Below are 14,688 nucleotides of genomic sequence, written 5' to 3' on the forward strand. Positions count from 1 at the left end.
ACTTGGCATTACCTAGAACTTGTCAGACACAAACATTCTCAGGCTCCACCCCAGGACTAGTGACTAGGAAACCCTGGAGTGGGAGCCCAGCAATCCGGGTGGTAACAAACCCTCCAGGGGATTCTGAGGAGACCAGTGACTTGGAGGGTTTCCCTGGGGATCTTCACCAGGGCATCTCCAAGAAGTACCCTGGAGTAATTTAGGGAAGTGATTAAGAACTCTCCAGGGTTCAGCTTCCCATGGGTGGCAGCGCATTTCCTGAGGGATGGCACTGGGACCTCTGCCATGCCTGCAGCATGTGCCTGGCACCACAGGAAACCCCCACCCCCCGGGGGCTGCCTTCCCCAGCCAGCTGGCTTTGCCTCTCTGGGGCTTATAAACTAGGCTGGCTGGCTCTCCGTCACCATTGCAGGGCAGGACATCACCCACCCTCTCCCCATGTCCCAGTCCTTCCTGGAGGAGAGACTGCTCTGGCGAGAGCTTGTCTGGGCTGAAGCTGGGGGGACTAGGGCCTCATATTTGGAGCGCCAGTGATCCTACTCCTGGGGAAGCTGCGGACTTGCTGAGGAGTGGGGAGAGAGTCAAAGACGATGAGCCAGAGGGAAGAACCCCAGCAGATGCCAACCCAGAGGAGGGCAGGAGCGATGTTCCAGGGCAGCCTGCGCCACGAGGAGTGGAAAGCAGAGAGGGGCCCGTACACACCTGAGACCAGCGACGTGGTCCAGGAACCGCACATCAGGATCATCTGGGGAAAATGATGGCGGTCAGAGCCCTTCCAAGTTTGTGAAGAACGCTTTGGCTGGCTGACATAGCCAGTCCCTACACCGCGATTTGCAAACCATTGCTGACTTCTCTGGTATGATGAGCGCCATTGTCTCCGGGCCAGCAAGGGGCGGTCACCTGGGATTTGGGTGCATTTTCATTAAAGCTACAGCTTGAAACAATTTGTTTTTATTCATTAGTATATTGGTTTGGCTGTTTTCACGGAGATGAGAAAGAGCTAAACCAGATGGAAGAGTCATCTTCTACAGAAAAGTCAGAGCTGGGTGGGCATCCAGAGTGGTGTGCTGGCTGGAGCCACAATGCTACCCCAAGACCCAGGTCCCTTCTCTTGTGTTGCCTGCCATCCCTTGTGGTGCTGTCCGCATCTGCAGGATCAAAACTGGCTCCCAAGGACCACATGTGGGCCAGCCCTCGGGAAGAGCGGAAAAGGAAGTGGAGTGCTTGTCAGTCAGCTCGGTCTGCTGTATCTAAACACCATGGGCTGGGTGCCTTAAACAACAGACACTTGTTTCTCTCAGGCCGGAGGCTGGAAGTCGGAGATCAGGATGCCAGGGGATGGGGTTCTGCTGAGTGTCCTCTCTTCCTGGCTTGGGGATGGCCATCTTCCTGCTGCATCCTCACATGATGGAGAGAGGACAGAGCTCTGATCTCTTTCCTCCTTATAAAGGCCCTAATTCTGTTGTGGGGCCCCACCTTCACGACCTTCTTTAAATGTAATTACCTCCCAAAGGTCCCACCTCCTATTATCACACCTGGGTTTAGGGTTTCAACAGGTGAATTTTGGGTGGAAAACCAACACTGAAACCACAACCCAGGGCCAACAGCTTCCTTTGACAATGTAACCCAAAGCTGTACATGTTATTTTCAGCCACATCTTACTGGCCAGCGTCTGTTCATAGGGCCACATCTGTGGCCAGGGAGGTGGGGGAGTAAAATCTTTTATCTGGGTAGCCATTGCCTTGCTAAAATTTGGGGAGTTTGGTTCTAGAAAGGAAAAGGAGAAAATTGATTCTGAGAATTAATCAGATGTCCTTCCACAGGGCTGGGCTCACTCTTCCTCTCTTCCCCCAGCCAACCCTCTCTACCCTTACGCTCCGTCCCCTGTCCTGCCTTCGCATGCATACCGCCCTCCTGTGTTCATGCACATGGCCCTAGACATTGGGAAGGTCTCTCAGAAGCTGTGACCAGGTCTGTATCTGCCACACGGGATGTCATATTTTAAGCTGCCTGGGGCTATGCTTCCTTGGGTGGGGGTGGGGGGGTGAGGGTGAAGGTAAGAGCTCGATAAACAGCAGGCGCCACTGGTCCTGGACTCACTCCTAGCACCTGCTCACACATCGATTTGAGACACTTCCCTGGACTCTTAAAATAGGGATTCCCAGTTTTGCTTGTTTGTAGGCTCTCATTGGATCAGTATGTATTTACTTGCATTTTCTACACCATAAACATCTGTGTCACTACATAATAAAATCCAACAACCCTATAGCACCTGACTCATCATATATTCTTACACAGCAAAAATTCTCAAATTTAATGGGCAAATCGTTCAACAAGAGTTTCTAGATTATGAGCTATGGGGCAAGTTTGTGATTGAATTTCTAGCCTGTAACGTAAAATGGGCAAACAGTAAATGTTTTCTGAAAGAATAAACAAATTAGCCAATGATGAACAAAATCCACTTGGAGATGAAGTACACTGTCCTCGAGGAGTTCACTGTTCAGTGGGGGAAACGGACCTGCAAACAAGGGCTCATGACGTCATTCTGGGAGTGTCTGGCTGCCTGACTGCACTTTCTTGTCCCACCGCGCCCCTGGCTTTCCAGCGTGGAAAGGTCTGTTGTCCATCTACCAGATCAATCACTCTTTATGGGTTCACTCCTTATGGGTGAGCCCCCTTCACCCTGGAGGTTTCTCAGTAGTAGTAGTGCAGACATTCTGGGTCTGTAATTCTTTGCTGTCGTTTGCATCGTGGGATGGGTAGCAGCCTCCCTGGCCTCTACCCACCTGATGCCTGTTTTACTCTAGTTGCGATGCCTTCCTCCAGTTATGGTAACCAAATATTCCTGCAGACGTCTGCAGGGCGAAAGTGCCCTCCATTGAGAAAGACTGGTAAGCCCACCAGCCATCTCTTCTGCAAGGCTCACTGCAGATGCGGACCAAGAACTTGTCCAAGTACTTGACGATGAGTCAGTGTGGTTTCCAGCTCAGGCAGGAGGTTGAACTTCTCACTTGGTGAAAATATATGTCTTATTCCTAAATGTTCACAACAGGATGACAACTCTGCCTCCCACAAGTCTGGTTTTAAAGCATATGGTTCTCACTCGAACCAACAATTCCAAATCTATGCACTAAAGGCAGTGATTAGAAATTAATTCAAGAATCAGTGAAAACCAGGGGCTGCCAGGATTCGCTTGTAGGCACCTGATCTTTGAGAGGCAGATAAATGACCATGTTTATGTCCGTAGGCACATTGTTATGCACAACTCTACTGCACATCAGAATCAACTGAAGGATTTGTTTAATGCCTGTTTTGGCCCCATTTCCAGAGGTTCTGATTCAGTAGTTTTGGGGTAAAACTCAGGAAGCCACATTTTCTAAAGAGCCCTTCCAGGTCATCCACAGGCTACACTTTGAGAAATGGTATTTATTCTTCCAAGAACTATTTCTGTGTGAAATTAGACAATCAGAAAGAAAAGCTCTTGGATCATATTATCTTAGCCCCCTTAAGGAATGCCTTTGATACGTCACAGCTTAAGGCTGTCTGTTCAGACTTTCTAAGTAAACTTGGTTGAAAAAGTGCTTGTTTTGTCTTCAAAATTTTGGACTTTATCCATGGTATCACTTCCTGTGCCTGCATCCTTACTCACACATGGGATGTATTTCCCCGGGATTTAGTTAAGACAGTATTTTCTCCACAAAAGACGTGTGTGTGTATTTATATATTTTAGAGGGAGATGGGGCCAGGAAATATAGCTAAAGTCTGTCATCTGATGCACGTCCCTTTTCCCTTCAGCGTCTGTCAGTCCCTGGTCCTGCTGTGACTTGCTCCCAGATGCTCTGCTGTGTCCGAATCCGAAACCATGGAATCCCAACTTGGTAGGAGATTGAAAACTGATCTCCATACCGGGGAACTCTGATGTTGTCATAACTGTGCTCCTTCATAAGCTTTTAATTAGAGCCCCAGCCTGTGTCACAGTTGGCCTTAACTGTCTCCTGCCTGGGTCCTGGCTTTCTGTCCAGTTCCTTCCAGGACAAAGCCGGCCCCTAAGCCCAGCCTGGCTGCCCTTTTCCTTGCTTTTTGCCAGCTCTTTATCCCACTTCTTGGGAGCTGGATCCTGTTTTTACTATCATTCCAGCCACATTCTTGGCTCCAAAGCAAGATTCACTGATGACCATGAGGCCTCATCCCTGATATCCATCACCATCAACATTCACAATGGCCCAGACGTCCCACGCAACTAGAGAGAAAGAGCAGCACCATTTCCCTCATGAACAGAAAGTTTATGGGACAATTTCACCATCACTGCAATTAATTTATAAGTTAACAGGCTTCCCCTATGTCTTAGAGTTCTCTAGAGATATCTATCTACCTACCTGTCTATCTACCTACCTGTCTACCTACCTACCTGTCTACCTATCTACCTATCTGCCTATCATGAGGGATTGACTCAGGCCATTACGGATGCTGAGAAGTCCCAAGTTCTGCCGTTGGTGAGCTGGAGACCCAGGAGAGCTGATGGAGTGACTCCAGTCCTAGTCAGTCCAAAAGCGGGAGAAGCCTGGTGCCGACAGAGGGAGCAATTCTCCCTCACTCATTTTTCTTCTATTCAGGCCTTCAACAGACGAAATGAGGCCACTCATATAGGGGAGGGCGATCTGCTTCACTCAATCTACTGATTTAAATGTTGGTCTCACCCAGAAACACCCTCAAAGCCAGAGCCAGAGTCATGTTTAACCAACTGTCTGGGCACCCTGGGGCGCAGTCAAGTTGACACATAAAATTAACCATCACATCCTGATCTTTTCAGATGATCTATTTGTTCTTATTTCCAATTGCCTGAATTTGCCAGTTTATACAACTTTGTAAGGCCTTTAAATTTGTTTTCATTCATTCAATATTTTTGGAGCAAGTATGTCTTTCAAGGCAATTAAAATATAATGGTGAACAAAAGCAGCACAGCCTTGCCCTTGGGGAGCTTACAAATTAATTTTTAAAAAGGTGACCTTGAAGTAGCAGCTTAAAGTTCCTTAAGTATGGCAAGGGTGGGGAGAGAAAAGAGTTCCAGAAGGACCGTGAATCTTGTCTGAGAATGGGGAAGGGAAGATCTAAATTAAGATTTCAGGTATCTAGCCACCAACTCAGCCAGCTTTATTTGTGAAACAAGGAAATAAAAGCTTATGTCTCTTAAAAAAAAAAAGCTTTGAGATATCTAGGGAAAGGTGAAGAACACAAGATGGGCTAGGTGGGAAAGTAAGTCAGTTCCAGAAACTGACTGGTGACCCACCTGGTGGGAGATGAGGCTGAGCCTAGAGATGCACGCAGGAGCCAGGTGGTGGGAGCACTTACAAGCCTTGGTGTTAAAGCAATCAGAAGTACCAAAGGGACTTAAGAAGAGAAGTGATATGGTCCTATCACTTTGGATTCAGTGCGTAATAGTCCTAAATAAGAAATGAGATTTGATGGTGTTCTGAAGTCCAGTTTAAGTGTGTTTTATAATACAGTAAGTTATATTTATTTATTTAATAATTTTGGGGGGCAGGAATTAGGTTTGTTTGTTTGTTTAATGGAGGTACAGGGGATTGAATCCAGGACGTTGTGCATGTCAAGCATGTGCTCTACCACTGAGCGATACCCTCCCCCACAATGAAAACTGTTAAATTTCTACTGGTCAGTATATTTTATTAGTCACAACACCAAACTGGTTAAACAGTTCCTTGTTTCTAACAAACGGGAAATAACTCATGGCTAAGTGATGGCTATGTCATGTTTCATAGTGGTTGTTTCTCATTAACCTAGGCGGGTCTCTTGTTAAGCCTGATGAGTTTAAGGCGATTTGATCAGCCTAACAGAAAGCAGAGCACGTTTTGTAAAGGAGTAAACCGTAAAGATTCCCTCTGACAGAGAGGCAGGCTCGCTGAGATGGCAGCATTTCAGCTAAGGCATGTGTTTTCACCTCTGTCTCTCAAACTCACTACTAACTTCCCCTTTTTGTCCAGCACTGTTTCCTGACTCACTGTTAGGACTCCACAGCTCCCAGATAAAGCATTAGTCAGGACTTTGTTAGTTGCAAAGAATGAAATCCCAGCTCAGAATGACTGGAGCAAAGATGGAAATTCAGGATTCATATAGGGGAGCTTGATGTCGGGTACTTGGGGTGTGGGGCTCAGCTGGTCTCTTAGGAGCTCCTGCCCATCTTCCCTGTGGGTCACTTTGGTTCTAGGGAAGCTCATGGTAACAAATGGCTGTCAGTAGCTATAGCTTTTCCAAGTCTTACCTTCTCAGGAAACCCAGCAAAAATGTCCCTTCCCTAACTGTTCTAACAAAAGTCTTGGCACTGAGTCCCATTTATTCCAATTGGCCTGGGATACAAGCCACCTTGAGAGCCAGGGCTCTCAAAACGCAGGTGGACGGACTGCAAGTGAGGAGAGGAATGGACACAGGGCAGGAAAGACCACAGATGTCCACTAAAGAGGGGCTGAAGTTGCAGCCTTCAAAGGTCAAGCCTGAAAGGATGCTCACAGTGGATCCACTCAATGCCGCGTGTGCCCACACCAAGCTCTGGCTCACCTGAGCCCTCGAAAAGTGCCTGGTCTGGCATCTGGGTTTCACGTCTTGGTTGCATGTTGCCCTCCTGGCTCTAGACCTTTGGCTGTGATGGTGCTTTGAGTTGGGGGCCTTGCTGGGGCCCTCAGGAGCCCTTCTGTTCCCCTTTCCAACTCTGGCTCCAGCAGCCACTCCTCTTCTCACTGTCACGCCTCAAGTTTTTCATGCACTGTCCCTGCAGCTGGAGTTTCAAACATGGTGACCCAGCACTTGTGCTAACAGGTGGACTGTATGAACGCTGGGCTCAACCCTGCTGGTATCCAGATGTTGCCCGTTGGATTCATTAAATGCTGCCACACATCACCATGAAGAGGAAACAAAAACCAGGCAGAGACTTGGAGGTTTGAAGAGAGCCTCACCCACCCCACCCTCTTCTGTTGAGTTCCCTGTAGGCACTGCCTGCCTCTGGGGAGCCGTGATGGGGACTGTTGTCCCAGTAGCCATGACCTTCCGTTATCTTTAAGTAGCTGCATCCAGTAGTCGGAACAAAAGACAAATGAAAATTTTCTTGGCCTGACATTGAAAAAATTACTGGCAAGTCATATGGTAATTCATTAAAGAATTCTCATTCATCAAAACAATTCATTTTAGTTTGAAGAGGCTGAATAAGCAATTTCCTGCTGATTTCACTGTCAGCTTCTCTGGCCACATGTGGCTCCAGTTTATTTGCAGTAATTTTATGCTTAAATTTTAAGAGCTTTGTGGGCATGTGTGGAATATTTTAAATCAAATTGGGCTGTTTTACTTAGATATCCCTTTTATATTCTTTCTTTTACAATTCTAATAACCGGGACTGGAATTTAATCACTTTTTTTTTTTTAAAGATGGAAAGATACACACCAGGGCTTGGGTTCTTTCTTTTTTCAGAAATTGAAATCTAACTTCAATTGAAATTGAATCAGAAATTGATTTGAATCCACTGCTGAACTGAGCACAGGAAACTGATTTCTGGCTAACTGAGAAAGATTTTGTTCTATAATAATAGTGCGAACTAAGGGGAATTGTTGTTCCAGAGTTTCTTATGCTCCTGAGCCCTAATTAAACTTGGTAAATGTGTGCCTTTACAAACTCCATCATTATGAAGCACATCCAGCCCCTTCTGTGTCGCTGTGTTTTAGCACCACAGAAATGTTAACTGTTGGATTTCCACAAAGCTCTTTCTCAAAAATCTTTAGTCAGAAGTATTTCCCAATACCTAATCTATATTATTCATCTAAAAGATTCTAACTTTTAAAAGGCTCCATGTTCCTTTTTTTTAGCCTTTTAGCTGATTCTCCCGTCACCTCGGTTCCCTTAACAAGCCTCTTAGCTCTTTCTCTTGCTTCTCCCGACTGTTTCTTAACCTCCACCCGCCCCCCTCACAAAACGGGATTTGTAAAATGCTACCTCAGGCCACACAGGTATTTTAAATGCATGACTAGAATGGGAACAATAGCAGGTGTGTGGGGACACTGGGAAACCACAGACTCCTGGCTGAGGAGAAGGCTGCCACCCTCAGCTCCGGCACGGAGTTCCCAAGGGAGAAGTCAGCATGAGACTGGCCAGGTCGCACACTTCCAAGGGAAGTCAGAAATCTAGATTTTAGTGTGATTCTAAAAATGGCTAATTATAAAAATATTTTAAGATTGCTCCTCCCCCAAGCCTATCAAGGATCCTTAAGTCACTAGAAATGCGTTTTATCCATGCTTTAACCAAGCTTGCTTCCATTAACATCTGTGCCACCCTGGTTTTGTCCCTCCTCACTCCCTGAGGACTGGGCTCAGACGTGGGCAGGAACCCAGTGACCCTCTAGGGAGGGAGAGTCCTTCTCTGCCCTCACAGCCATTTCAGGCAGTGGGACCAGAGCTCTTCCTGGGAGCCGGGAGTGCCCCTGGCCCTGCGCTTTGCTGTGAGCCTCTGGACCGTGATTGTGGACGTAGCTCGTTAAGAGATAGGTGGCTCTGCCCACAGAGGCCAGAACAAAGACGAGCAGCTGAATTCTAGTCCCCACCTGTCCCCTCCTCCCTTCTTTTCACTGTCACTGTCCCCTCACCCTCTATTTGTCCAACATCTCCACTGCCACTACCAAGGCCAGGCAGGGCTAGATAGAGGCACATCTCTGTTACACACACAGACTCACACACACATTCACACACAGACTCACACACATGCATTTACACAAGGACACAGACACACGTTCACATACAGACTCACACACAGGCTCACATGCACACATTTACACAGGGACACAGACACACGCATCTACACATAGACACACATGCACAAAGGCTCACACACACACTGCTACCATTTCCTGACTTGTTTTCTTTTTCTCACCTGCTCTCGCTGTTCATTTTCTTGATCCCATCTGTACAGAATTCCTGGTGTGTCTGAGATTTCCAGGGCTGCAAAGGAACCAAAGAAGTGGTAGGTACTTAATTCTACCAATCCCCTGATCAGTCCACAAATTGGGATAATTGAAAGTGAACTTTATCATAGTACTTGCACCTGGAATTTATATAATATTTAAATTTCTAAAAGCACTTCTGGAGTTACCATTTTATTTTTATCTTTACAAATAAACCCTGTGGCTCCAGTAGCGAGACACCGTCACCGTCTTTGATTAGATCAGAAAGTGCCTGTCAGGCTTAGGGACTTGCCTGATGTTAGGGATCAAGTACATGAGGGTCTCTAAATAAATTTTGATGTCAAATACTAAGAGAGGCTCTTAGTTGACATGTATTGTCCCTAAATTCTATCTCTCTTAATGCTATTTCACTCTTTTTAACAAAAATAATCCATCACCAACGTTATCTACACATATGATGGAGTACCATCGTGTGGTTGACTAGGCTGTACCAATTTTTGGTCTGGCTAAGCCGACCAGTGTATGTACGATGCCACTCAGTCAGTTAGCAGAAGGTCAAGGACAAGTATTTTTTTCCTGAGCAAGATGATTTATTTGTTGTCTATAACTAGATCAGGCCAAGCATTACAGAAAGAAGGGGAAATGTGAAGTTTTCAGGTCACATACCTATGTGTGTATACTTTGCTGAATTTTTGGAAAGCACTACACAGCTAATTTATTGCTAACTTATGCTCTAGCAAGATCTTCTTTTGAAAAGCGACATCAATTAGAATTTTTTGGGTTACAACCGCTCCTTTAAAACTCAATGGAATATAGACTTAAAAAAACATATTGTCTTCCCCAGTGGCCAAATCTGGAACAATTTGAGCAACAAAATAAAGTCATATTAGACTCTAGCACAAAACATAAATAAAGTAAGTATCCATGAGTCCGTACAGATATAAATAAATGACTGAGTAAATAAATAAAGGAGGGAAAGAGATACATCTCCTGTTCAGAAGAATTCCAGACAATTTATGTAACTACTCCACCCTCAAGGGGAATGTTAGCTCTTTACTCCGTAAGTGTGGGCTGCTTGTAATGATGTCTGTTGAGAGGACAGTATGGAAAGTGGGGGGAAGTCCATGTACAGTGGAGAAACTTGACACACACAACCTCAGGAAGGAGGTCAAGTTTAGTAGCATCAACAGTCTGAAGTCCTGTTGATCACATGTACCCTTGATGTGATGTGAGGAAAACAGCACGTACCTCTGTGTTCTTCCTCCCCCCAAACTCATCATTCCTGGTGTAATCATGAGCAGACCACCAGGAAAATCCCTCCTACAAAATCCTTTACTAGTGCTCCTCCAAACTGTCAAGGTCATAAAAACTCAGGAAAGTCGGCTGTCATGCGGCGAGCAGAACAAGTTCGAACTCGGTAACACTCTGGCACCGTGGCCAGTTGCCCGGGGCCTGCCAGCCCTTCATGGGGAAGCTGATGTCCGTGGCTCCCCTGACCAGGAGATTATGGATGCTGAGGACTGGGGAGGGTGGCGGTGGACAAGAGACAACAGAGACAGACAGAGAGGGAGACAAAGACGGAGACAGGTTTTGTGACAAGAAGCCTGGGAGCAGGCCAGGGAGTACAGGACCATCACACGGAGGTGCTCATGGCTCAGAGTGGATGCAGGGTGCCTGGGGCCACTCGGTCATGTGGCTGCCCGATGCCAGCCTCCCCATGAGGCCAAGGGGCTGGACAACTTCTTGGTTCCTTCCAAGCTCTAAATGACACCCCCACTTCAGCAGGAGTCCCCTGGCCCCCGTGAGAACCCAGGCCTGGACCCAGCCCCGGAAGGTGCCAGAAGTGCGTTCTGCCATCAGCTCTGTGGCCACATGGAGTGGTGTCCACTTCAGTGCCCCTGCCTGGGATGCTGGAGCCTGAGCCCTACCCACTGGCTCTGCTCTGTAAAAGGGACAGATAGAGACCCCCATCACAGGGCTGGGGACTGTAAGGGGACAACAGATGGGCGGAGATTCGAGGGGCATCTGGGAAGGAAGGTGCTGGGCATGGGGAAGTGACTGATGGGGACACAGCACATCTGGGGAGAAGCCAGAACAGAGACAGCTGGTGGCGTCTGCAGTCTTTCCTCCCACCTTCCCGCTGCGGGGGCCCGGCTGACCACCTGAAGACCCTCAGCCCCGCTATGCCCCATCTGAGCTGTGCCTGAAAACCCCAGCCCCAATGGGCTCTGTCTGCCCCTGATCGAGGCATCCCAGGGTCCAAGTGACAGACTGGCCTGGGAGGACAGGACAGGGTGGAGGTCCCAATTGTCTCTGAGCCAGTTCATTCCAGGCCCACCTACTCCAGGCCCACTCTGCTCTCTTCACCCAACAACCACGGCCTGGGCCTGGGTCTGCACGGGGTGGGGGTGCCTTAGGTGCGGGGTGAAGTGGGGGCCATAGGAAACAACAGCCCCATCTGTCTGGCTGTCACCTGGCCTTCTTCCATCACTGGGGCCTTCCCCCAACAAAACCCCACCCACCAGCTGATCCCACATCCATGCCTTTGCTCACACAGCACCTAGCCTGCACACTCTTACCCCTCCAGGCCTGGCCACGCCTTCCCTTCCCCACAGGCCACGCCCTCCCTGCACCTGTGTGCTCAGTTCTGGGGCCCAGGGCATCTTCCCTGCAAGAGGCCCTGGGGACAGGGATGGACCCCCTCCCTGGGTGCCCAGCCCAGTAGGAGGCTGGCCCTCTGGCGCTGAGCGCCTCACCAATGACAGAACAGGTGGGCAAATCCATCATGCCCCACGTCTCCAAGCTCCGAGCACCAGTCTTGTGCCTGGAACGGTTCTAATGCTGCAGACGCAGGAGAGGGAGTCAGGCCCTCTCCCAGAGCTGATGTGTAGCTGGGGAGACAGACAGCGACCCAAGCAGAGAAGTAAATAGGTGGTCTGGGGTCTGCGGGGCAGTTAATGACCCCTGGGGAGGCGTACTTCCAAATAGGTGGTCAGGAAATCCTCCCTGAGGAGGTGGCCTCTGAATGAAGACCTGGAAGAGGTCAGGCTGCCTGGATTCCTGGGATAAGTGTTCCAGCAGCAGCTTGTAGGGAACATGTGGATGTGGGGGGGGCACAGGTGTGTGGGGTGCATGGGGTACATGGGGATGTTTGGGGGTGTGGGATGTATGGGGGGTGTGGGGTGTATGGGGTACATGGGGGTATATGGGTTGTATGCGGTGGGTGGGGTGTCCAGGCTGGGTGGGGTGTTTGGGGTTGTGTGGGGTGTGTGGGGTGTAGGATGGGTCATGAGGGGTGATGGGGAGGAGTCCAGGGCTTCCTTTGGTGACAAAGAGCTGGCCCTGAATGTCCACTGGTTGTGGACAGGCCCTCTGGAGACAGGAGGTCGGAGGACCACAGCCCAGGCCCGAGCACCCCCTCAGGGGCCATTGGTGGTGCTGGGCGCCCTGGGAACCGACCTCCACAGTGGGAGCCTGCAGCGGCCATTTCCATGCAGCCGCACAGAAGCCCTCCCCTCTCTCGGCCCTTCTCAGCTCACATAGTAAAAGGGCCCGGGCAGCCCAGCGAGGAAGGGAAGGAAGGGCAAGTCCCCCCCAGCCAGCCTGGAGCCACCGCTGACCCGACTTGCAGGTGACCTCCAACAGCACTGAACCCCCAGGCCCGAGTCTCCCAGCTGTGAGATGATGGGTGTTCTGGCTCCCCTGGCCTCAGAGGTCTCCCCAGCTCTCACCCAGCTCTGGGCTCCTGAGCTCTAAGGCAGAAAGGCAATGCCAGGGCTCAGGGAACCTCCAGCTTAGCAAACATCCGTCCCGGCCCAGGCCCGTCCCCAAGCATGTGCTAATGCAGCACAAGTGACCCAGGGCGTGTCACTAGAGGTCCAAGTCCCTCTACAAGGGAGGTGACAGTCTCCCTTCTAGGTGCTGTTTGGACCACAGCTGGGTCCAGCGACCACTCCTGGCTTCTCCACAATGGACAGAGTCTGGGGAGGGGCCATGAAACAGGAGGACCTGATAAATGTGGCCCAAGAGAGCTATTTAAGGGGACACTGGTGGTAACCATGAAATAACAGTTGTTGCAGGTGCTCGTGCACCCCGCTCACCTCCCAGGGCCCAGGCCCATGCCCTGCTCTCTACCCGCTACAAGGCCAACACTGCTGCCTTCCCAGGTGAGAGACACGGTCAATGCCACAGAGCTGGGTGGAGACGAGGCTCCTCTGACAAGGTGCTTCTGGGAGTGGAGGGCGACACAGTCCTGCCTTCAAATCTCCACGGCCGTCCCAGAACAGAGAAGGCACTGGGGTTGACACTTGGAAATGGGGCCCCGCCCCAGGGAGGTGCAAGCAAGGGGCTGGCTGTGGCCTGGGGGGTCTGGTATATCCCACAATACGAGGTCTCCAGGACCTTGTCTGGGTCTAACAGCCTCCTGCCGGCCCCTTCCCAGGGTCACATGGGACCACCGTCAAGAGACTCGGGTCTGTGCACCTGAAAACACAAAGATCATCTTAGAACCGAGTCTGGGAGTCCTGCAGAGGGTGTCTGGCCATTGCCTATTTAAAGATGAGGAAACTGAAGCCCAAGGGCCCTGCGCAGGACTGCGGAGCAGGGGCATGGGGGTTGGCGGAGCGAGGAGTGAGCTTACCCAGGCTGTTCACCTGGTACGTGTCCCGCAAGTCCTTCATGCAGAAGCCGATGACGTCCACGAAGTCCTCCACCAGCCAGGATAGCTCCTTGGTGTTGGAGCCCATCTGGGGAGAGGAGGGGGTCAGGGAGCCTCGGAGACGGTGGGGAGTCCCACCGAGAATGCCAACCACCAGAGCTGAGTGTCACTGGAGATGCCTGCACCCCAGCGGAGACACATGCTCTCATTCCTCTGCCGCCTCCTGCCTCGTCCTCTCATCTGGTCCCTCTTTGTCAGGGTCCTGTCGCTCCCTCCCCAGCACCACAGGGCTCTGGACCTCACTCAGGGAGCAGAGTCGGGACCTCGGAGACTCCATCAGCATTTTGCGGATGAGAACACAGAGCCCAGAGGGGAGGAGAGCGGAGGTCTCTGGGCTCCACAGCCCTCACACCGGGTGCTGCCCTGGGCACCGGAGGAGTGACAGCTTCCAGGTCACTCTGGGAGGAAGCGAGGTGGATGGCTCTTTCCAGATGACAAAGAACCACCATGTCCCAGTTATCCCAATGCACGCTGCATGGCCAACATGTTTTCTCACACCCCGTCCTGAGCCTCACACGATGAGCCACCGTCCTCTGACAGATGGGGACACTGGAGCTCAGAAGGATAAGCAGCTTCCTCAACATCACAAGACTGGCAGAGGCTGTGCTGGGATTGGAACCCAAGATCACATCCTGGTCTGGCCTGGGGCTCAGGGCAGCACCGGGGTCGCCTGTGCTCATAATGCTACTCCGACTCCAAGGGCTCCAGACTGGTGCCCATACCAGCCGGGCCTCCTGCCACTTGTCCCGGTTCTCCTCCACCAGCAGGTTGCTGATGATCTGGACAAAGTTCTGGAAAGAAGAAGAAGAAAGGCCAGTGGGCAGAGAATAAGCACCAGAATCAGGGTTCAGTATGTGACCAGGGTCAGGGCTCAGAGTGTGACCAGCATCAGGGTTCAGTATGTGACTAAGGTCAGAGCTCAGTCAAAGGCTGGGGTGGAGGACCACCCTCCTGGGCACCCACTGCAGTTGTATTGGCCCCACATTGCAGCTGGCAGGGTCCTTGTCAGCAGAGGGAC

At 50.4% G+C, this 14,688-nt stretch overlaps 1 long non-coding RNA gene across 2 annotated transcripts in view; it reads left to right on the plus strand.

Annotated features, from left to right (window-relative positions):
* Positions 1–7,464, plus strand: part of LOC140688704 (uncharacterized) — a 30,732-nt gene extending 23,268 nt beyond the window's left edge. The window contains exons 2-4 of one of the 2 annotated variants that reach the window (XR_012063452.1): positions 1,855–1,971; positions 3,796–3,878; positions 6,829–7,464. This is a non-coding gene — a long non-coding RNA (uncharacterized lncRNA). The remainder of the gene's footprint in view (positions 1–1,854; positions 1,972–3,795; positions 3,879–6,828) is intronic. The other variant, XR_012063454.1, reaches the window with a different exon arrangement.
* Positions 7,465–14,688: the final 7,224 nt, after the last annotated feature.

The sequence above is a fragment of the Vicugna pacos genome, chromosome 23 (assembly GCF_048564905.1).
Source record: "Vicugna pacos chromosome 23, VicPac4, whole genome shotgun sequence".
In the NCBI taxonomy this organism is placed as follows: domain Eukaryota; kingdom Metazoa; phylum Chordata; class Mammalia; order Artiodactyla; family Camelidae; genus Vicugna; species Vicugna pacos.